Consider the following 24,507-nt stretch of genomic DNA (forward strand, 5'->3'; position numbering starts at 1 on the left):
GCCATCACGCTTTCTGACCTTCTACACTGATAGGTGCGTGGAAATGGCCCCCCAGGGGCTTTCCCTGTGTTCCAAGTTCCATACAACACCTCCCCCACCCTGGATCAACACCTCCCCCACCCTGGATCAACACCTCCCCCACCCCGGATACTGTGTGCTGAGCCTTGTTCATCCAATGCTCAGCGGTGCTTCCTGCGCATCAGGCATCGTTTTGGCAACTTACGTAGGTAACTCGGGCAAAGAGCTCACAATATCTGTGTGAGAAAAGAACCTGAACTCTTCCAAAGAAGGAAACTAAGAACCTGAGGACCCAGAGGTGAAAACGCTTGCTGGACATGCTAATGTCAGTGAGTGGAGAAAGCATCAGTAGAAACACTGACACCTTCTGTACAAGACTCACGCACCCAATGTGTACCCACGGACACCGCCCTTCTGACACTGGTAAATAAGGAAGGCAAAATGAGAAGAGGACGACAGAGGGTAGATGCTTGGATGGCAGGACCAACTCGATGGACATCAGTTCAGTTCAGTCGCTCAGTTGTGTCTGACTCTTTGCGACCCCATGGACCGCAGCACGCCAGGCTTCCCTGTCCATCACCAACTCCTGAAGCTTGCTCAAACTCACGTCCATTGAGTCGGTGATGCCATCCAACCATCTCGCCCTCTGTCATCCCCTTCTTCTCCTGCCCTCAATTTTTCCCAGCATCGAGGTCTTTTCCAAGGAGTCCATTCTTCGCATCAGGTAGCCAAAGGATTGGAGTTTGAGCTTCAGCATCAGTCCTTCCAATGAATATTCAGGACTAATTTCCTTTAGGGCTGATGTCCCAACCCTCTCCCACCCCTCACACCAAAAAATATCCTCACAAGCTTAGCAGTCCTTTCAAAACGTTCTAGCACAATGACAAAGAAATCCACCACTCCAAGAAAACAGTCATTTTTTTAAAAAAAAGAAAATACTGGAAACGTGAAACATACATCACAGCGTACCTCAATGATGTTTTCTCCTCCCAAAGAATATTGGAGTTCAAATCAAAATTAAGTACATTAAACTCTGAGTTAAGTATTTTTACAAAGAGCTGCCTTGCATAACCAACTAAAGTAGAATTCAGGAGCGGGTTTTCGGCCGGAGGTCTGCTGAGGGAGTGTTTTCCACACCCACATGGGAGAAATTCTCATCTGAGAATAACATTGTGAAGAAGCAGAAATCAGTCTTTTGGTTACCAATTATAATAGTTAATATGTTTCAAATTTAGGACGACCAAAGTTTAACAAAAATCTCAGGTTGCACCGGTTTTTGTTAACATTGAAAACGCTGAAATTTTGCGAACTGTCGACCTCAAGCTGACCAAAATAAACACTGCCCAAGAAGTTCCCTGGTGGCTCAGAGGTTAAAGCATCTGCCTGCAATGCAGGAGACCTGGGTTCGATCCCTGTGTCGGGAAGATCCCCTGGAGAAGGAAATGGCAACCCACTCCAGTGTTCTTGCCTGGAGAATCCCACGGACAGAGGAGCCTGGTGGGCTACAGTCCACGGGGTCGCAAAGAGTCGGACACGACTCAGCGACTTCACTTCACTCACAGTTTCTAACGGGTTCTTAATTTCATGCTTTCTTTCCTTCTATATATGTATGAATGGGCTTCCCTGCTGGCTCAGTGGTAAAGAATCCACCTACCAAAGCAGGAGATGCAAGAGACGTGGGTTCAGTCCCTGGGTGGGGAAGATCCCCTGGAGAAGGAAATGGCAACCCACTCCAGTACACTTGCCTGGAGGACCCCACGGAGAGAGGAGCCTGGTGTGCTGCAGTCCGTGGGGTCACAAAGCGTCAGACACCACTAAGCAATGACAGAAGCAACGTATAAACAGCATCTCTCCTGCTGTTACTAAAACCCAGCTCCTCTAATTACAGTCATGCCCTCGGTTCATATTAACTCCTTCTCGAATTCTTACAGTGTTTATCCTCTTTAGGGCATAATTACCAGTTCATATGTATGGGCTCTGACATTCCAATTTTCAAGCACTTTGTGAATTAAAAGGTTTAAGTGCGTTATACAGCCCAACTTACACCGGTTTTAAAATTAAGCGTTAAAACTGTTTACTGTAATATCGGTATATGATCATTAAATGCTGCTATTTGTTTTAAAAACGGAGAAATCCAGGATGCAAAATTAAAAGCCGTGAATTACAATATTTCTGTTCTCTCTCAGCCTACATCATGCACAAATCATTCTCTTAGGAATTGGACAGAATTAAATATTTTAAAACTCCACTCTGTTCGAGAATTTCACAGATTTTTAACAGAAGGTAAAAGCGCCTTTTTTTTTTTTTTTGCTTCTTGGCAGTTGAAAGGAATATAAAACAACAGACTGCCTTTCTGGGCATGACTCTCTGGATGAGCAAAACACAGGCACATATTGTAGATGAGAAGGGGAAAAAAAAGCAAATTGCATGAATCATGGGTAATATTCAAATACTGAACTACGGAGACTTCATCACTGGAAAATTTAGAGGAAGTGAAAGTTGTGCATTTGATGCGCAATCTTTTTTCTTGTAGCTCAGTAAACACTTCCCGTGGAACTGTGCAGGCACCCAGTTGTGTCTGACACTGCGCCCCATGGACTGCAGCACACCAGCCTTCCCTGTCCATCACCAACACCTGGAGCTTGCTCAAACTCATGTCCATTGAGCCGGTGATGCCATTCAACCATCTGTGGTCCCCTTCTCCTCCTGCCCTCAAACTTTCCCAGCATCAGGGTCTTTTCCAGTGAGTTGGCTCTTCCCATCAAGTGCCCAAAGTACGATGTAAAATATCCCATAGCTTCCGTGTGTTTTAATAGAGCATCTCCCTAGGCTTTGGTTTGTTAAACAGGATGAATATTCTGACCTGAACAGGAAGGTTATCTCCTGGCTAGAGTTTATGTCTGAGCAGCAGAGCCCTTCGGAATGAAGTCTACGATTCCTTGCATTGACAGATATTCTGTGCATAGACAGACCTTGTACTTGGTCCTAGAGAAGTCATCTGTTAAGCTTCTCAGGGGAAACTCATTGGTCACACTTTCTCCTTCCCAAGCCCCCCTGTTGCTTTATTTGGATGTATAAACTTTTCCACTTCACCATCTCCCCTGTGGTCAGTTCTTTTTGTATGAGGACCTAAGCCACATTCAGTTCAGTTTAGTTCTGTCGCTCAGCCGTGTCCAACTCTTTGTGACCCCATGGACTGCAGAACACCAGGCCTCTCTGTCCATCACCAACTCCCGGAGCTTACTCAAACTCATGTCCATTGAGTCGGTGATGCCATCCAACCATCTCATCCTCTGTTGTCCCCTTCTCCTCCTGCCCTCAATATTTCCCAGCATCGGGTGTTTTCAAATGAGTCAGTTCTTCGCATCAGGTGGCCAAAGGATTGGAGTTTCAGCTTCAACATCAGTCCTTCCAAGGAATATTCAGGACTGATCTCCTTCAGGATGGACTGGTTGGATCTCCTTGCAGTCCAAGGGACTCTCAAGAGTCTTCTCCAAGACCACAATTGAAAAGCATCCATTCTTTAGTGCTCAACTTTCTTTATGGTCCAACTCTCACATCCATACATGACCACTGGAAAAACCAGTCTTGACTAGACGGACCTTTGTTGGTAAAGTAATGTCTCTACTTTTTAATATGCTGTCTAGGTTGGTCATAACTTTTCACTGATTACTTAGTCCAGGCATAAATAGTCAATGACAGAGTCAGTCGAGGCAAAAATAGCCTATGACCACGGGAACCCAAGGGAAAATAGTCAATAACGGATTGGGGTAAACAGCTGATGACCTATCAGTCCAGGCATACATAGTCAATGACCGAGCCAGTCCAGGGAAAACAGTCACTGATCAAGTCAGTCGAGTTGATGATAGAGATGACTGTCTGAAGTCTCACCAAAGGGAAACAAAAAGCCCGTGAATAAATCAGTGCAAGGGCAAGAGCTGATGGTGAATCCAAAGTCAAGGAAGGTTCCCCTGGGTCTGTGGGAAACAAGTGATGACCCACTCACTAGAAAGAAAACAGTTAATGATGACGGCAGTACAGGGAAAAGAGTCAATAACCCGTCAGTCCAGGGGTAGTAGATGGCCAAGTCAACTGAGGGGGAAATAAGTGATGACTAAAGGTCCATCTAGGCAAGGCTATGGCTTTTCCAGTCGTCATATATGGACATGAGAGTTGAACTATAAAGAAAGCTGAGTGCAGAAGAATGGATGCTTTTGAACTGTGGTGTTGGAGAAGACTCTTGAGAGTCCCTTGGACTGCAAGGAGATCCAACCAGTCCATCCTAAAGGAAACTAGTCCTGAATAATCATTGGAAGCACTGATGCTGAAGCTGAAACTCCAAACTTTTGGCCATTTGATGCTAAGAGCTAACTCATGTGAAAAGACCCTGATGCTGGGAAAGATTGAGGGCAAGAGGAGAAGGGGATGACAGAGGATGAGATGGTTGGATGGCATCACTGACTCAATGGACATGAATTTGGATAAACTCCGGGACTCGCAAAGCGTCGGACACGACTGAGGAACTGAACTGAACTGAACTGAACTAAGTCAGTGTAGGGAAAAGGGCAGATAAACAGGGTCAGCCAAGTGATAAAGAGTCCATGACCGAGGAAGTCCAGGGGTAAATAGCTGATAACCGAATCAGCTCAGGGGCAAATCAGTCTACGAAACACAATAAATTATGAAATAAATTCATGGACAGTCTGGATGACAAAATTAGAAATCATCTGCCCCCAATAGAGGATAACAATAATAGCATCAGTCCAAAACACCAAACAAAAATAAGACAAAACCACAGTTGAGAAAATGACAATGTTTCTCTCAGTCCAGGGAAGACCGGCGGCAACAGAATGACCGCAGGGAACACAATCCAAGACTGAGTCAGTCCAGGAGAAGGAGTCAATAACCAAGTCAGTCCAAGAATAAATAATTGATGACAGGAGCCAGTTGAGGAAAGCGGCATTCAATACAGAGTTGGCCCAGGGCTCCCTATCATGACCACATGACAGGGTGATCCGTCATCCCAGGAAAAAACAGACAACGGTCAAGTGACTGCAGGGAAACCAGTTGACCGCATGGCAGGCAGTGAATGCCTTGGTCTGGGAAAAGCAGCTATGCTTGAGAGAAGTATTAAGGATGCCACTGATGAGGACAAAAGAGCTCACAGGTGTGTGGACCAAACCCCATCAGGGTCGAGAGCCCAAGGCTTCCAGGTGGTCCCCTCCTGTCAAGCTGCGGTCCAGCTCTACACTCAGCATGACCAAGGCCTCGCTGAACTCACACTTTCTCCAGCAGACATTTGCCTTGCCTGTTCCAGAACCTCACACAGGATGGAATCCACAGTGGACACTGGACCCAGGCGCCTTTCTTACCACCAAAGATTTTACATAGATTTAGCCAAAGAATTGATGCTTTTGAACTGGGGTGTTGGAGAAGACTCTTGAGAGTCCCTTGGACTACAAGGAGATCCAACCAGTCCATTCTAAAGGAGATCAGTCCTGAGTATACATTGGAAGGACTGATGTTGAAGCTGAAACTCCAATCCTTTGGCCACCTGATGCAAAGAACTGATGCACTGGAAAAGACCCTGATGCTGGGAAAGATTGAGGGCAGGAGGAGAAGGGGACGACAGAGGATGAGATGGTTGGATGGCATCACCGACTCGATGGACATGAGTTTGAGCAAACTCTGGGAGAAGGTGATGGACAGGGAAGCCTGGTGTGCTGTAGTCCACGGGGTCGCAAAGAGTCGGACATGACTGAGTGACTGAACTGAACTGAACTGATCCTGTCATAGGATAAGGAGTCTGTTACAAATAGGAACCATCTGTGCTGAAACCTATGAGCATCAAATTAATACAACCATTCCGGTGCAACACTCTTCAAGAATGGAGGAATTCATCTTGCCCAGCACGTTTATGTTGTAGCTGACCATTTTCTTCTGTATCACCAGAGAACACAACACACAGCCTGGCACTCTGTGGATATTCAGGAAAGACTGTTCATCTACTAACAGCAATCTCAAGTCCATTAATTTACTTGTCAGGAATCCATCGTGGTTTTAACAAAACAAAACATAATCCAAAAGAAAGGTCCTTTTACCCCATGTTCCCTACCCCTGCCAACAAAATCTACTGCCTACTGCATTTTCGGCATTATGGAAAGTTGTAAATTCTTTCCTGCTGTTTTTCTTCTCCTCTTTGCACCGACTCCCAAATCCTTTTGTTAGCATCCCTCCCCTATCACTTGTCTATTTTGTATTACTCTCATGCCTAAGGCACAAATCACATGGATGAGACCTCTTCAGAGGGTGAGAAAATTCAATAGTCTTTCTTTTTGCTGAGGTTTTTTGGGTATCAAATCACTGGGAAGTATTGTCTCGGGTTTTGTCCTTAAATGAATATGAATTCAACTGTCTGTGAATGACCTGCATGTATACAAGTTTCTTAAAATATAATTTAGCAGTTTATAAAATATAATTTATACACGTGGACATCTGCGCTCAGTCGCTTCAGTCGTGTCTGACTCTTTGCAACCCCAAGGACTGTAGCCCGCCAGGCTCCTCTGTCCATGGGATGCTCCAGGCAAGAATTCTGGAGTGAGTTACCATGCCCTCCTCCAGGGCATCTTTCTGACCCAGGCACTGAACCCATGTCTCCTGCATCTCCTGCACTGGCAGGAGTGTCTTTACCATTAGCGCCACTTGGGAAGCTCCCATGATTAATACAAGCTTCTTCTAATATAATTTTACAACTTGTTGGGTACAAAACGTAGGCTCAGAAAGTGTTTCTTCTTCTCCAGTTGAGCAACAAAGATGCTTTCTCTTAACGCTTTGTTTCCAAAACAAAGTGACCTAAAAATTGGAAAAAATGGGAAATTCCCTGATGACCCAGAGGGCAGAAGTCTGTGCTTTCACTGCCGAGGGTCTTGGTCCAATCCCTGGTAGGGGAACTAAAATCCCACAAGCTGCATGGTGTGGCAAGAAAAAACGAAACCCAAAATTGGAAAAATGTATGAGCTACATGACAGACAAACTTGTGATACAGTGGCTCCAGCATTAACAGGTTAGTTGGTTCAATGTTCTTCTAAAAGCATTTATTTTTCATTCTTAAACTCATTTAAATGTGCTTCTAAATGATTGTAGATAAGAATGTAGTTTTTCTCTTTTTTTCTAAACAGATAGTCCATGATGACAGAACTACTTATCAAAGAAATTAATCAGTTTGCTTCTACTAAACTGCAGCCTTAATTACATATGTATTTAATTGTTATGAATCAAAATTGTGAGTATGTGTATATACACACATATCAGTAATCTCTTTTGTTTAATTACTGTTTATGTGTTTATCCATTTCTTCACTAGTATTAGCTATTTTAATTGACAAAACTATGGTAAATTGGAATTTCTGACAATTAGACCAGCCCCCACACACAAACACACAGGCATCATTGCACAAACATTTTTTCTTCACAATACCATTGGCTGTCAACAAGATGTGAAGAATATTTAATCCTTTTCCTTCTTCCCTCCCCATGCACTGGGATTTTACTGGGATGCATTCAATTTATATATTTGTGTTTTTATACAATTAAGTATTCAAATCCAGGACAATGGACTAGCTCTCATATATCCAGGCTTTCTTTTGTACGTAATACAAATAAATTCTAAGTCCTTCTTATTAAATTTATGTCTATGAACTAGTCATTTTCAACATCATTAACAGTTGGCAATTTTTCATTGCTTTCCTAAGACATTATTACCAGCTGCAGAAAAAAGCACAAACAAGTATTGATTTGTGCATGTAACTTGCATTGATGTTAATTAACCTGATAAGATTGGCTAAATTCTGGCTTGCTTTTATTAGTCTCCAAACAGTCTGCAAAAATAAATAATTGTCTCAATGTAATATTAAAATAAATTTTGTTATCTTCTTCTGTGTCTTATTATTGTAAATTAACCGAGAGTTTAATGACAGTAATGAAAACTGATATCACACTTCTGTACCTAACTCAAACAGCAGTTTTCCAAAATCTCACTATTGGATTGATGACTGTTATTTTAATACCATTTATCATATTTAAGGAGTTTGTTTTCCATATCTGTTTTACTTAGGTTTTTCTTTTTTTCATTTGTAAGGACTATGTTTTTAATCAAATACCTATGCAGTTACACAGGTTTTTGTCTTACACTTTTTATTCTCATTAATTATACTGATGAAATTTCTGTACCAGGTCTTAGTTGGATCTTGTGGGATGTAGTTCCCTGACTCGAGATTGAACCCGGGCCCCTGCAATGGGAGTGCAGAGTCTTAGCCACTGAACCTCCAGGGAAGTCCCTTGATATAGTTCCTGAAGTTTCACATTAATCTCATTCATGAAATACACGGTTCTTTATTATCACATATTATTCTCTGGGTCTAGACCTATGTGAGGTCTGCCAACATCTTGTTTTAGATTTTTCACCCGTGTTCATAAAGGACATGATTCTGTCTTGCTGTTTTCAACTATACCATCCAGTTCGTCAGTGAGTGCCACACCATGAGTAAGATGAAATCAGACAACTTGCATGCAGACTACTGAAGGGAACCACGTGACGCCTCCTCCCCCAGACACGCCGCTCGGGCAGAATTCATTTGAGCTGAGCACAACTGAGAAGGAGCGGGGAAGAGAAAAGCCCTGGGTCCTCCACTGTTTGCCTAAAAGCAGGACACAGATTTCCAGCGCTATCCGGAAAGACAAAGGTTAATCCCAGAGATAGCTTTAGACGCCATCGTGGGCGGGGCAGGGCGGGGGTGGGGTACTCTCCAGTTACAGCCGTGGGCTTCTCACTGGGCTCACTTGTCTTGCTGCAGACCATGAGTGCTATAGGGTGTGTGGACTTCAGTAGTTGTGGTACTTGGGCTTAGTAGCCCCTCGGCATGCGGGATCAAAGTTCCCAGGGATCAAAACCAGCGTTCCCTGCATGGCAAGGCACATTCTTAACCACAGGACCACCAGGGGAAGTCCTGCCCCTACAGCGTTTTTTAACTCCCGGATTTGTAAGTCTTCCCTCGTCGCTGTTATTAACTGTGTCCTCTTTACCATTGTTTATCCTTCTGTCCATGGTAATATACCACTTTAGAGGCGTCCCTGGTGGCTCAGTGGTAAAGAATCTGCCTGCAGTTCAGGAGATGCAGGTTCGATCCCTGGGTGGGGAAGAGCCGCTGCAGGAGGGAACGGCAACCCGCTCCAGTATTCTTGCCTGAGAAATCTCACGCACAGAGGAGCCTGACGGGCTACAGTCCACGGAGTTACAAAAAGGCGGACACGGTTTATCGACTAAACAACAACAATATACCACTTCACAGTCAACTTTTACAAACATTTCTTCTTCTAGCATATTTCAAATTGTGTGTGACTCTCTCCAGATTCCCAGTCCTCGCACAAGTCTTGACAGGTTTCAAAAACCAAGAAAGCAACCCTCTTCTATGCGTCTCTCCGTCATGCTATTGGGATTTAACACATTGTAAGTGTCAACAAGTCTTGAAAACAAAAGGAATATTAGTGATTTTTTTTTTCAGGATGTATTTGTTTCTCCAAGATCCTCATTATAAATCTTTTCCTCTTGAAATTCTCCCAGAGTCACGTTAGCAAGCCCTGTCCCTACCACTGTTCACAGTTATTTTAGTCTTTTTCTGGATGATGAAAGAAGTTGGACACGTCCATTTCTCAGTTACTATAGTTTCAAGTTAAAGATGAGCAACACAGGAACTGTAAAGAAATTATGCCCTTTAAATGGTATTCAGTGTTTTCTTTCATTGAAATGATAGTTTTTAACAAGCTATTCTTGTTTACTCATAACTGCTTTGGTATATAAGAACATTTGTGTTTTAAGCCCAGCTGAATAAAATGAGCAGAGATTTTAAAATATATATATATATATATATATATATATTTTATATTCAGAGCATTAGATCCAAGCCACATGTTTCCAAGCACACAGAACACATGGCCTTACCACAAGAGATCAATGTCTCCACTTGGAAAGTTACCTTAGCAACCAAGGCCCAACAAGCAACAATCAACAGGTCACTCACAACTTTCCAAAATAACCACCACAGCCACTTACAGGAGTACATCTAAAAACCAGGAGGTGTAGAAAAGCAAAAAGTAGCATTTATTTGGGGATTAAAAAAAAAAAATTTCAAGGTGCTGTCTGTAGTCTAAATTTTTATTTGCAAAGTCACTCCTCTCAACCCCACAGTGACTTCACCTAACTATAACCAAGGTGCGGGCATCTGGCCCAAACCGTGACCCAGAATTACAATTTTTAGATGAATCCAAAGATGCCGTCCATGTCAAGCTCCTCAGCTGAGGTTCAAGGTCATCTCGGTTTCAGCAACCCGATTTCAGCAGCAGTTCTCAAACTCGATCGTTTCGGGACCCCTTGATATCGTTAGGAGCGGGTTCAGAAATTAACAGCTCGTGTGGTCTGCGTGCATGCGTGCTAAGTCGCTTCAGTCATGTCTGACTAACTGTGCCAGTTTCTGGACTAGAGCCCCCCACCCAACTCCCCGCCCCAGGCTCCTCTGTCCATGGGATCTCCCAGGCAAGAATATGGGAGTGCGATGCCCTACCTCCAGGGGAATCTTTCCAACCCAGGGAGTGAACTCATGTCTCCTGTGTCCCCTGCACTGGCAGCCTTATTCTTTCTGCTGAGACACTGGGTAAGCTCCCCATGTGGTTTGCTGCTAAGTTGCTTCAGTCGTGTCCGACTCTGTGCGACCCCATAGAGGGCAGCCCACCAGGCTTCCCCGTCCCTGGGATTCTCCAGGCAAGAACACTGGAGTGGGTTCCCTGTGGTTTAGTATGGTGCAAATTGAAACGGAGACATTCCTATACAGTATTTACCAAGTAATGCTCTGTCGAAACACAAATAACATACTTGTGGAAAATAAACAGATTTTACCAAACAAACTGAAGACAAGCATCTTCTGGCTGTTGCTGACCTTGTGAGCACCTGGCTTCTGAGCAGACACTTGGATTCTAATGGGCATCCCTGCACTCAATCTGTTGTCATACACTGCTTTATTTTGAGGCTCAGAATAAAATGCAATCTTGCATGGACGTATAGTTGGAAAAGCTTTTTCTCTTCAGAGTACTGTGGACATTCCTCTCTGATGCAATTAAACGTCTAAATTCTCAGACACCCAAATTCCAAAAATGGGTCGTTTCTTACAGACGGCTTGAAATCTGGAATCTGTAGGATTAATGATCTTTTCATATCCTGCTTCATTCTAAACCATGGCTCTGTCTTGCATTTTGAATGGATCTTTCAGCAGAAATGGATTTTTTTTTAACAGAATGCACAGTTCATTTACAAAACAGTGCTTCAGAATGCCATGCAGCAAATGTAAATATATTCACACGTTGTATCACGGAGCATTAAAGATCACACTTGTTAAAAGCACCAGGAAGCTCCTCCAAAGAGTCTGTAAGGATTGAGAAGCTGTCAAACCTTATCACTGAGAATGACTGATGTCTGCTGTTATCCTTGGGGTGACCAGCTCACGTTGGTCACTTCCAAAAATGTCTTCGACATTTCTGTGGTGGTCGAGTGGTTAAGAATCGCCCTTGCACAGCAAAGGGTCACGGGTTTGATCCCTGGTCTGGCAACATCCCACATGAGACTAAGCCTGTGCACCACACACCTACTGAAACCCACTGGACCTAGAGCCCCGTTCCTCAACAAGAGAAGCCATTCTGATAAGAAGTCTGCACACCACGACTTGAGTAGCACCCCCCCCCCCAAAACTTGAGAAAGGCCATGCATAGCAACAAAGACCCAGTGGAGCCAAAAACAAGCAAACAAACAAAAAAAATGTCTTCTAAATCCTGAAGTCTCTCTAGTAGTTAAGAGAAAATGGCATTTCATGGAAAAAAAAAAAAATTGTCCAGCTTTTGTCTAGTTTAGCACACAACTCAAATAACAGCACAAGTGCCTCCTTTCACAAAAGAATAAGTAAATAATTAAACATGATTTCCTGCTATCAGGACCTGAAACATTTCCCCTTCTGTCATACAGAAGGTGGAGAAAACGTATACCCCAGAACAGAGGATTAAATTTGTTTCTTACTCCACCGAGGACATGCTTAAGGCAAACAGTGTTGAAAGCTGCCTACAGAAGCAGAAACAATAAAACAGTAACTAACACGGTCTTAATATCACTCAACTGATTTATGCTAAGGTACCCACAACAGGAAGCAAGTTAGAATTGGACATGGAACAACAGACTGGTTCCAAATAGGAAAAGGAGTACGTCAAGGCTGTATATTGTCACCCTGCTTATTTAACTTCTATGCAGAGTACATCATGAGAAACGCTGGGCTGGAAGAAACACAAGCTGGAATCAAGATTGCCGGGAGAAATATCAATAACCTCAGATATGCAGATGACACCACCCTTATGGGTGAAGAGGAACTAAAAAGCCTCTTGATGAAAGTGAAAGTGGACAGTGAAAAAGTTGGCTTAAACCTCAACATTCAGAAAACGAAGATCATGGCATCCGGTCCCATCGCTTCATGGGAAATAGATGGGAAAACTGGAAACAGTGTCAGACTTCATTTTTGGGGGCTCCAAAATCACTGCAGTTGGTGATTGCAGCCATGAAATTAAAAGACGCTTACTCCTTGGAAGAAAAGTTATGACCAACCTAGATACCATATTCAAAAGCAGAGACATTACTTTGCCGACTAAGGTCCGCCTAGTCAAGGCTATGGTTTTTCCAGGGGTCATGTATGGATGTGAGTTGGACTGTGAAGAAGGCTGAGCGCTGAAGAACTGATGCTTTTGAACTGTGGTGTTGGAGAAGAGTCTTGAGAGTCCCTTGGACTGCAAGGAAATCCAACCAGTCCATTCTGAAGGAGATCAGCCCTGGGATTTCTTTGGAAGGCATGATGCTAAAGCTAAAACTCCAGTACTTTGGTCACCTCATGTGAAGAGTTGACTCATTGGAAAAGACTCTGATGCTGGGAGGGATTGGGGACAGGAGAAGAAGGGGACGACAGAGGATGAGATGGCATCACTGACTCCATGGACATGAGTCTGAGTGAACTCCGGGAGTTGGTGATGGACAGGGAGGCCTGGCATGCTGCGATTCATGGGGTCACAAGGAGTCGGACACGACTGAGCGACTGAACTGAACTGAACCCACAACTTTTGGCACGGTCATTAAAAAAAAAAAATCAACCCAGTGAAAACATGTAAATATTATCTTCGTGTTCTCAGCGAAAGAGTTCTGACTTAACCACCAGGAAGTTTTGAAGACTCCGAGGTGTGCTCAGATGGTAAAGAATCTGCCTGCAATGCAAGAGACCTGGGCTCGATCCCTGGGTGGGAAAAATTGCCTGTTCATGGGGTTGCAAAGTGTCAGACACAAACGGGCAAGTAACACTACTACTAGGGGTCCGTGAAGGACAACGTGTTCTAAGTCGCTTCAGCCGCATCCGACTCTCTGCGACCCCATGGACTGTAGCCCACCAGGCTCCTCTGTCCATGGGATGCTCCAGGCAAGAATACTGGAGCAGGTTGCCATGCCCTTCTCCAGGGGATCTTCCCAACCCAGGAATCGAACCCAGGCCTCTTACGTCTCCTGCTTTGGCAGGCAGGTTCTTTACCACTAGCACCACAAAGACTTCTAGGGGTCCACGAAGGACAATAAGAACCTCCAAGTTACTATCTTGGGACGGCCCAGTTCCCACTAATATTTTTGACTGCATGAGGTATGCTTTTTCTTTTCCCTTGCAAAGTATTACCTCCTAAGTGCTCTTACATTGGACAGATTGTTTTTAAAGGCCCACGTCTGATGTTTGGAAAGATCTCTTGATAAACGCCTGGTCTCCTACTACTTATGAAGGGTTTGCATTTGCAAAACCGGCTACGGTCCCTTCAAGCCACGAGAGCGTCTTGAAAAATGAACTCTGTCATTGCCCTGCACTGTCGTCTTCCCGTCTCCGGAATGAACACAGTCGCAGTGTTAGGACCTGCAGCATCTCCAGACTGATCGCCCAGTGATTGACCAGGGAGCCGTGCTAGCTAGAAAGATCACTTGCCTGGAGAAACTGAATGAAGTCCGGCTCAGGGAAGACCAGAATGAGGAAGCAGCATGCGTGTTAATCCGTCACTGGCTGACTTCAGGAGGACCAGCGGTGCCAGGAGAACACTTAGAACTGAGTCTTGAAAAAAGAAAAAAAGAACCAGGTTCTATGGATGAATTCCAGAGGGGAGGCAGAAGAGGTTCAGAAAAAGAGAAATTGAAAACCTCTACTAGCCTCTTTGATCTTCCTTTTGTGTTTTGACGAGCAGTCACCTAACAAACTAGATCATACAGACCCAAGTGGCAATCAATGCTGAAAAGATCGGGGCTTTTTCTACATTTTTGCCCCAGCATAAGTGTCACCAGCCGACATACTCATCAATTTCCCCCTCTCTTGACCTTACAGCAGATAGACCCCCAAGGAACCCTCCCAACCTGCAGCGTAGTAATACATGGTAAAGCTTAGCAGAACCACGGAAGAGAGAAGCTGGATTCTAAACAACCCTGGAGAGCAAACCTTTTCTAGGTGGTCCCTTTGTCCTGACCCAAGAATGGCACAGTTTCTACCTCGAGAATCAGCCCAGAGAAGAGTCAGGTTCTCTTTGGAACCACAGTGGGTACTTTCTTACACATACACTTATGCTCTTGAGAATTTCAAGAAGTGAGAGTTGGACCATAAAGAAGGCTGAGTGTTGAAGAACTGATGCTTTTCAACTGTGGTGCTGGAGAAGACACTTGAGAGTCCCTTGGACAAGAAGGAGATCAAACCATTCAGTCCTAAAGGAAATCAACCCTGAATATTCATCAGCAGCATTAATGCTGAAGCTGGAGCGCCAATCCCTTGGCAACCTGATGTGACGAGCTGACTGATTGGAAAAGACCCTGATGCTGGGAAAGACTGAAAGCGAAAGGAGAAGGGGGAAGCAGAAGCTGAGAAGGTTACATGGCATCACTGACTCAATGGACATGAGTCTGAGCAAACTCTGGGAGCTGGTGAAGGACAGGGAAGCCTGGAGTGCTGTGGTCCATGGGGTTGCGAAGAGTCGGACGAGACTCAGCAACTGAACAGCAAATGCTCTTTGCGATGCACACATATGCACACATAATTTTATCACTATCAGGAAATTCTTAGGCGGTTTAAAAAACTTCAAATGGGTAAGAAGCCTTAGATGAAGGGCATGAAGCTGACATTTATTCTAAAGTTGGAAGTCCCTAGAACATTCTCCTAGCATCTGTTTTTTTTTTTTTTTTTCCTTTTTCTAGCCGCCGTGCACAACATGCAGGATCTTGGTTCCCTGACCAAGGATTGAACCTGTGACCCCTTGGAGCGGAAGTGCAGAGTCTTAACCACTGCACCGCCAGGAGAGGGCATCTCTCATAGCATCTGTCACTGAACATGCTGGGAGGTCCCAGCCCTTCCTGGGTGTATTAAATGTTACTATTAACTCCTGATACAAGGATACCTATGAGTTATGCTCTGAACATGTCAACGTTGGGGCGCAAACTTAGCTCCTGCAGGTGATTCTTGAAATCTCATCCTTCACGCCCTAAAGGCTCTCGGTTGACAACTGTTTAGTGAAACGCTCGCCACAGAGGCAGGGCTCTGGCAGGCCCTCCCGACCCACAACGTGGGATGCTCTAGCAAGAAACACACAAGGATGAAGATGCAAGCCTCATCGTAGCAGTGTGGGGGTGGGGGTGAGTGAAAAGACTAGCTGTAACCAAGTCCTGGCGTGCTGCAGTCCATGGGGCGCAAAAAGTCAGACACAGCATAGCAGCTGACCAATAACAACAGCAACAAACCCAGTCCTCAATTGTGGAGTATCAGTCAGAAGCTCTACAGAGTTTGAGGACAGGAGGCTTTTGAATAAGGTACATCACTCCCTTGCACAAACTGGGTCTAGCCTGAATGGCCCAAGGCAGCCTTGAGGCTATGGCTAATTTCTAGGTCTGCCTCTTCTGGGGGAAGTTGAGTTCCAAGGCTTGAGGCCTCCAGGGACACACGATCTGGGGTCTACAGTGAAAAGAAAGTGAAAGTGTCCGTGGCTCATTTCTGCCTGATTCTCTGTGACCCCATGGACTGTAGCTCACTGGGCTCCTCTGTCCATGGGAATCTTCACGCAAAAATACTGCAGTCCAGCGCCATTCCCTTCTCCAGAGTATCTTTCTGACCCAGGATCAAACCTGGGTCTCCTGCACTGCAGGTGGGTTCTTTACCGTCTACAGCATTTGCTTGAAGGATGAAGGATGTTTGACTTTTTTTTTTTTCCATAGCAAGAAGTATTCTCCCATCCAAGTATTAACTAGGTCTGACCCTGAAGCTAGTAGCTTCAAGGATCAGAAGAGATCGGGTACATACAGGGTGATGGGGAGTTTGGGGGAGAAAAGATACATGTATATGTATAGCTCAGTCTCTTTGCTATCTCACTAAAACCATCACAACATTGTTAATGAGCTATATACCCCAATACAAAATAGAAAGCTTTTCTTTAAAAAAAAAAAAGCAGCATTCTGATGAGGATTACAGGAAGCTCAACGTGAAAGCCATGAACGATAAGCCCTATAAACAGAAGGGCAGGGACTGTAGCTTCTAGCTAAGGAATTCTCTCATAAGCAGTCTTTTCTCTTAACACATTTTCCATAGCCTGTCCACACGGACAGAGAGCAAGAACATATTTATGTACCTAACTGGACATGTTACTGTCCACCGCTCTTGTAAAAGATTATAAACAGCCGGGGGAAGGGGCATATCCGATATTTACTGTGTTTACTTCCTTCATCCGTCAAGCTAACATCCTGTAGACCAGTGGCTCAGAGGGCAAAGAGTCTGCCTGCAATGCGGAAGACCCAGGTTTCATCCCTGGGTCGGGAAGATCCCCTGGAGAAGGACATAGCAACCCACTCCAGTATTCTTGGCTGGAGAATCCCATGGACAGAAGAGCCTGGTGGGCTACATACAGTCCATGAAGTAGCAAAGAGTCGGACACGACTACAGACGCGCGTTACCATAAAAACACGCCAGTATGTTACAAGACAGGACTCTTGAAAACGCCAACGGAGCTCAGGTTAACCGTGCTGAAGTGCCAACCACCCTATTGACAGTCTGTAAATAACTGGATGAGAAAGAGTGGAGATGAGGAATCAGAACAACTCCTGGCAGTGAGTCAAGTGCCACATCAAGTGGGAATCAATACAGAAGACGGTATCGACAGGTGATTGGGATATAACACTCAACTGACCCTCAGAGAGCGGCGAAGACTAATCAATGTGGGCCACGTTCCAGGAAAACAAAGGTGGGCTTCCGTACTGGATACCGGCTTCTCCGGTGGCTCAGCTGGTAAAGTATCTGTCTCCAGTGCAGGAGACCCAGGGTTTGATCCCTAGGTGGGGAAGATCCCTTGGAGAAAGGAACAGCAACCCACTCCAGTATTCTGCCTGGAGAATCTCATGGATAGAGGAGCCTGGTGGGCTACAGTCTGGGGTCACAAAGAGTCAGATATAACTGAGTGATGACCACTTTCCTTGCGCATGCTGTCTGCAGTTTCAGGGGCAGGATATGCCAGTAAATAATAAAAATAGGCGAAATGTTAACAAAATGCTACAAAGCACACAAAGCTTTCACAGGAGAGCCAGAAAGACAGAACCTAACGTATTTACGAAGTAACTAACACGGTGATTTCATTTAAAAGGCCAATTAAGCGAGTGGGAACGAACCACTGTATCTTTCAACAGGCTTCACTAAGGATGCAAGTACGCTATTCCATGGTAATGTGCACACTGCATGCTCAGCCACCCCAGCGGCATCTGACTCTTTGTGACCTCATGAACTGTAGCCCACCAGGCTCCTCTGTCCGTGGAATTCTCCAGGCAAGAATACTGGAGTGGGTTGCTATTCCCTCCTCCAGGGGATCTTCCCGGCCCAGGGATCAAACCCACGTCTCCTGCATCTGCAGGCAGATTCTTTTACCGTGGAGCCCACCACAGCCATGATTATCATCTCAGAAGTTGGTTTACCTTCCGAGCTTTCCAAACACTGAGTTTCAATATGCCGCTCTTCCTTTTGGTGGAGATGCGTTCAGGATTATATAGCTTGGTCAGCGCCTAGTCTCACAGGATCAGCCATGACAAATGATTTTGTAGCTAGCATACAGCTGACTTGTAAGTCTTATCCGATACACTTGTTAATGGCAATTTTAATGGCGCAGTCACTCTGATCAAGAGAACATCAAAACGATCACGGTACAGAAAGAGATGGACAAGTGTGCTGGCTACGGCTTGTCTACACTGTCATTCCGCAAAAGACCAAAGGGCTGACTTCGTAGAAAATGCTTTTGATCCAAGAAGTGAGCAGGCTTCATGCATTTTTTATTCAGGAATAACTAAAAGCTCGTACTCTCTCTTCACAAAGTCACTTAGGGAATCATCTAACTCAGTCAAAACGGATTCACTTCACCTTCGAGCTTTAAAACTGGTTCAAGTTTCTCATTAAGGCTGTTCTGACTCTCCTTCATCAGATTCCGCCATAATAAAAATCTCCATCATGCTAGTCTCCCCCTTTCTCTAGCCACTGTCTGTCTTTACTCTTTCCCCGGCCTGGAATTCTACCAGAGTGGCATAGATAAAAACACTTCCCTATTTTAATGATTAGAATATAATGCTCATTCTCTTACAATTCAGAATTTCCTTACTTTAAGCCTCACTCATCTACAAGGTCCAGACTTTATGACTTTGAAATCCAGGCCCACCACAGGCTCACTTTTCCAACCTTGCAAATGTGTATTTAGTCACTCAGTCACATCTGACTCTGCGACCGCATGGACTGTAGCCCACCAGGCTTATTTGTCCGTGGAGGTCCCCAGGCAAGAATGCTGGAGTGGGTGGCCATTTCCTTCTCCAGGGGATCTTCCCGACCCAGGGATCAAACCCAGGTCTCCTGCATTGCAGGAAGTTTCTTTACCATCTGAGCCACAAGGAAGACCAACATTCGGTCCCCATTTTTACTTTCAGGAATCCCAGCTGGCAAACCAGATAACAAATTCCCTTCTGAGTGTACTATGCCTTCCTTAATGCTCTCCTTCAGGACTTTTTCAGACACAGAAGACGTGTATTTCATTTTTCAGACACAGAAGACATGTATTTCATCAACAGAATGCCATCTAATGAGCCCGTGAGTAGAAGGGCCCAACACTGAATTCTGATCTTCCCCTCTGATTTCAGCACTGTGTGAGTGGACAGCTCCACGATCCACCTTTGATCATCTCCAGCCATCTCCAAGGTTCCTCCTACGCCCCCTTAACACCACAGGAGTTTCAGACCCTCAGGTCAACACCCTGGGGACCACCCTGGAAACTAACAGGATGTGGGAATCAGCAGATAAGCGCCCCCAAGTTCATATCCTTGCTTAACAGAAGATTTTGCCAGAAACAGCCTTTTTGTAAGAGGCTGTCAACCATGACCTCTTTCTCTCTGATTCCGTTTTCAAAGGTAAATGGCAGTATGATTGGCTAGAAAGATAGACTTTAATGTCCTACTGGCCTTTCTTTTTATCAAGAAATACAAGAGAAGTGTGCTTGATAAATGCCTTTTCTGTAAGCGGTGTTTCAAAAGTCAACAGCTGAAGATCTGGGGGCCTGTATTCTGAGATCAGTTAAGTAGGAAAGCCAGCTCCACTGTAATTTTACCTGAACAAGTGAGTGAAACAGAAACGGAAATTGCCATCAAACACAGAAGATTGCTTTCGTGCAATTTCTCTGTTTTATGTTCAAAACCGTTTATTTTCAGAAACACTGTCTTGCCTTTTCCTCTCTGAGGGAATCAAATTCCCAACTTGTGCCAGAGTCTCTCTTTGCTGACACAGCCTTAGAATTAAACTCGAACCGTGCCTTGCTGCTTCAAAGCACCCACCTCCCGCTCCAGTGAAATTCCTGGAGAGACCCAGGGGCGTCCTTTAGAACAGACAACACCAAAGGGACTTCACAGTTTCTCCGAGACACTTGGAGGACACACGACGCACTGACATCACACGTGTCTACCCAGACCGCTGCATCTTCTATTCCTTTCGTTAGGGAGGCCCACAGGTAGGAAAACCATTATTACAAGAAAGAGAGCCTTCAGAGGTCGATGCCTACAGTCATGTGAGGAGGCTGCATAAAAAGCCAGACAAAAATCACCCCACACAAAGAACCCCTGCAGTGACCTACGCTGATGTTCACTTGGCACCCCTTTGATGGAGCCAGTTGCAGAGAAAAGCAACTCAGCTGTAAAAACTTGCCCTGAATCCTGTCCTTTCTCCAAAAACATGTGAGCAACTGCCTTCCCATTGCTGCAGCCTCCTCCGGGGTAGTATCAGAGAGCCCCCTCAGACCTTATGTCTACACACAGTCAGGTGAAATCAGCTGGTCACGGACCCCTGTTTTCCAGCTCCTGCAATCCTCCACCCACGTCTCTGGTCTCACTGACTGACATGTCTGCTCAGCTTTTCGAATATATCAGAGGAGGGGAAGGAATAAAACAGAAGAAAAACTAGAGGACTTTCCTGGCAGTCCAGCGGTTACAACTCTGGGCTTCCAATGCAGGGCTTCCAATGCAGGGCGTGCAGGTTCGATCCCTGGTCAGGGAAGTAAGATCTCACATGTCTGAGAGGGGGGTTCATGTTTGGGGAAGCATGCACACCCCTGGTGGATTCATGTCAATGTATGACAAAACCAATACAGTATTGTAAAGTAAAATAAAAATAAAAATTGAAAAAAAATACAAATAAAACAAAGCATTTAAAGGAGATGTATGTTATGTGAAAGCATTTTTTAAGAAGAATAAAAACTAACAACACGGGTTACTGCAGAACTGATTCTCAGTTATTAATGGAAGAAAAAAAAAACATTAATTTTTTTAAAATTCTTGAAGAGGGCGTTAAATGGATTATTCCCATTTGCCCCCAGTAGACATAGTGAGACTGAGAGCAAAAATCACTCAGTCGTGTCCAACTCTTTGCGGCCCCATGGACTATTCAGTCCAGGGAATTCTCCAGGTCAGAACACTGGAGTGCGTAGTCTTTCCCTTCTCCAGGGCATCTTCCCAACCCAGGGATCAAACCAAGGTCTCCCCCAATGCAGGTTGATTCTTTACCAGCTGAGCCACAAGGGAAGCCCAAGAATACTGGAGTGGATAGCCTATGCCCTCTGCAGCGCATCTTCCTGATCCAGGAATTGAACTGGGGTTCTCCTGCATTGCAGGCAGATTCTTTACCAACTGAGCTACCAAAGGCAGGCAGAGTGGAAAACAGGATAGAGAGAAAAGCAATGGATTCAGATGTCCCCTGCTTGGAGGCTGTTAGCTTGAGGAGTTGGAGACAGATAACCAGAAGTGAGGGACCTCACGTGTCAGTTTGGGGAGTATATTTCCCCTTCTCTGCTGGGTCCTCTTCAGGCAGAGAGGCAAATAAATAGAGAGGGATGACTTGGAAGGAGGTATGTAGAGCTGCATGATGAATATATGACTGGTCTGAGCTCCTTTGCCATATATGGTCTGTCCCTTGTCTGTCTGCGTAATTCAGCATCTCAAGTTCATTTGCAAAGACGCATCACTTAAAAATGATGACTTGTTAAGATTACTAATGCATGAAACAGAAAGAGACTGTTAAACCATAGAAAACAGACTTGTGGTTGCTAAGGAATGGGGGTGCAGGGGAGGGCAACGGACTCGGCCTTTAGGGTTAGCAGAAGCTTCCTAGCTGGGACAGTGCGGTAAAGAATCCGGCTGTCAACACAGGAGATGCGAGAGACGCAGGTTCGATCCCTGGGTTGGGAAGATCCCCCGGGAGAAGGCAAAGGCTACCCACTTCAGTATTCTGGCCTAGAGAATTCCACGGAATGTACAGTCCATGGGGTCGCAAAAATTCAGACACAACTGAGTAACTGAAGTGAACTGAACTGAACTGAACACAGTCTTGACAGGTGTATCGAATATGTTTGCAAAGCTCCCAGCTTCAATATTTAGTGAAGATTCAATATTTAGCAAAATTCAACAATGAATTAGTTATCGTTAATGACGTAAAAACATTCGATGAGCCCACCATGTAATTAAAGATAAGAGCATCATCGGATAATTGTCTTGCGTGAGGGAGAGGTCGTTTTTTTTTTTTATTGAGCATTATTGATGCACTGCACCTACGTCTTTCCCTTCTTTTGATTTTCTGAGCATCTTGAAAGACGTAAAGTCTATTTTTAGAGAAGGAGTCTTGCAGACAATGATCGAAGTGTAAAGGCATGCAAATTCACTTTAATCACCTGCCTGTTTGTGCTTGTCAGCAGCCACTTCCAAGCTTTCACTGATTAGCAAAGGATCCCAAATTATTATTTCATCTACGATCACAATGATTATGAGCCATGGCTTCCAGCTCTGAGACGGTATCACCTTTCACCTCTCGTCCACTCCTCTGGAATTAAACCACATAGTATAGCCCAAATTTGCATTGACCCCACCTCATTTTGGAGAAGGAAAGGGCAACCCACTCCAGTATTCTTGCCCACGGACAGAGGAGCTTGGCAGGCTAGAGTCCCTGAGGTCACAAAGAGTCACACGTGACTTAAAAAACTGGCTATAGTCCATAGGGTCACAAAGACTCGGACACAACTTAAAAAACTAAACACCCATCTCATTTAAATTAATCTCCATCAACTCTTTCCTTGATGAAATCACAAGCCCCTCTCTCAAGGGATACAAGACAGGACGAGGCCTGAAACTGGCAAATAAGGTCTGTGATGTGCTGAGAAGCACCTCCCTTGATTTCTACCCCTGACCAGATGCACCTGCTTCAAAGCACTGCCGCACATGTTCGCTTTCAAAATTCATGCTTGCTGTCTGAAATCGGAATGCTCAAAACACCGAAGACAGGGTCTCCAGACAATCATCTCAAAGTAATTACAAGAGGAGATGGAAGTGGCAGCGTATTACTGCGTGAGGTGTAGAAAAGGTGAGAGATGTTATTTCACACTCAGGAGGAACAGACATCCTCAATATAATAGCCTCAACAATGCGGCGTGCGACTGAAGAACTCAGACATCGGTATCAACTGAATGTGATCTAAGTGACACTCGTATAGCAAGGGGGGGGGGGCTCCTTGCCCTGAAAAACAAACCAACAGAAATCTCCCATATTAAAAGAAATCCTTGATTCAGCTACAAGGCAGAAAGAGGAAGGCTGGGACCCTAATGCCTCGTAAACACTTGACGACCTTTACCCAATGAATGAAAAATGAATGAAAGAATGCATGCCTGCATGAAGAGCTACAATGAAAACAAAAGGGGAAAAAAAAGGAAAAAGATGAATAAAGGCAGTTGAATGAGTTCCTTTGGAGGTAAGAAGAAGGGGAATGGACATTGGTTACACTTGTTCACTTCTTTTAGCAGAATTTAAAAACCCTCCCAGGGATGTCCCTGGTGGTCCAGTGGCCTAACACTCCAGGCTCCCAATGCAGGGGACTTGGGTTCGATCCCTGGTCAGGGTGGTACATCCCACATGGCGTTAACTAAGTGTTTGAGCGCTGCAACTAAATTAAGACCCCACATGCCACAAGGAAGGTCAAGGATTTGATATGCTTGGAGCAGCCAAATAGATATTTTTAAGAAATGAAAATCTTTCCATAAGCTTTCAGGGTCCTGTGTGGTACATAATCACAATTTTATATTCCCCTGATCATTTTCAGGGCTTCCCAGGTGGCTCAGTGCCAAGCAGGAGACATACGTTCAACCCCAGGGTAGGGAAGATCCCCGGGAGAAGGAAATAGCAACCCACTCCAGTATTCTTGCCTGGAGAATCCCATGGACAGAGGAGCCTGGCGGGCTAGAGTTGCAAAAGTCAGACGCGACTGAGAACTAAATGGCAACAGCAAATTGTGTTCTTCCTGACAAAGGGTGTTTCACACCAGCTCCACGGATGGCACCCAGAGGAGTCTCGGATGAGAAGCTGCCACTCCCTAGACTTCCAACAAGTAACTCTGACATCACAACATCCATTTTCTCGTTTGCAAAATTCACACAGCAAGATCCACCTGCAGGGCGGCCATCAGGAAGAAGGACAATTTCAATCAAGCCCCTTAACACACAGTAGGCTTGCCAAGTAAAAATGGCTAACGTCATTCAACCCATCTGAATAAATTTCCCCTTCAACTGACCCAGGTGATTTTACGAATCTTGACACCTCCTCTAAGAACATATCCTATCTTCTTTGCTTGAATAAGCAAGCAAGCGTGGGTACTCCCGACCCCATGGACAACAGCCCGCCAGGCTCCTCTGTCCATGGGGATTCTCCAGGCAAGAATACCGGAGTGGGTTGCCATCTCTTTCTCCAGGGGATCTTCCCAACCCAGGGATCGAACCCTCATATATCGCATCTCCTTCATTGGCAAGGCGGATTCTT

This window comes from Ovis aries, chromosome X, assembly GCF_016772045.2.
Source record: "Ovis aries strain OAR_USU_Benz2616 breed Rambouillet chromosome X, ARS-UI_Ramb_v3.0, whole genome shotgun sequence".
Taxonomy (NCBI): Eukaryota; Metazoa; Chordata; class Mammalia; order Artiodactyla; family Bovidae; genus Ovis; species Ovis aries.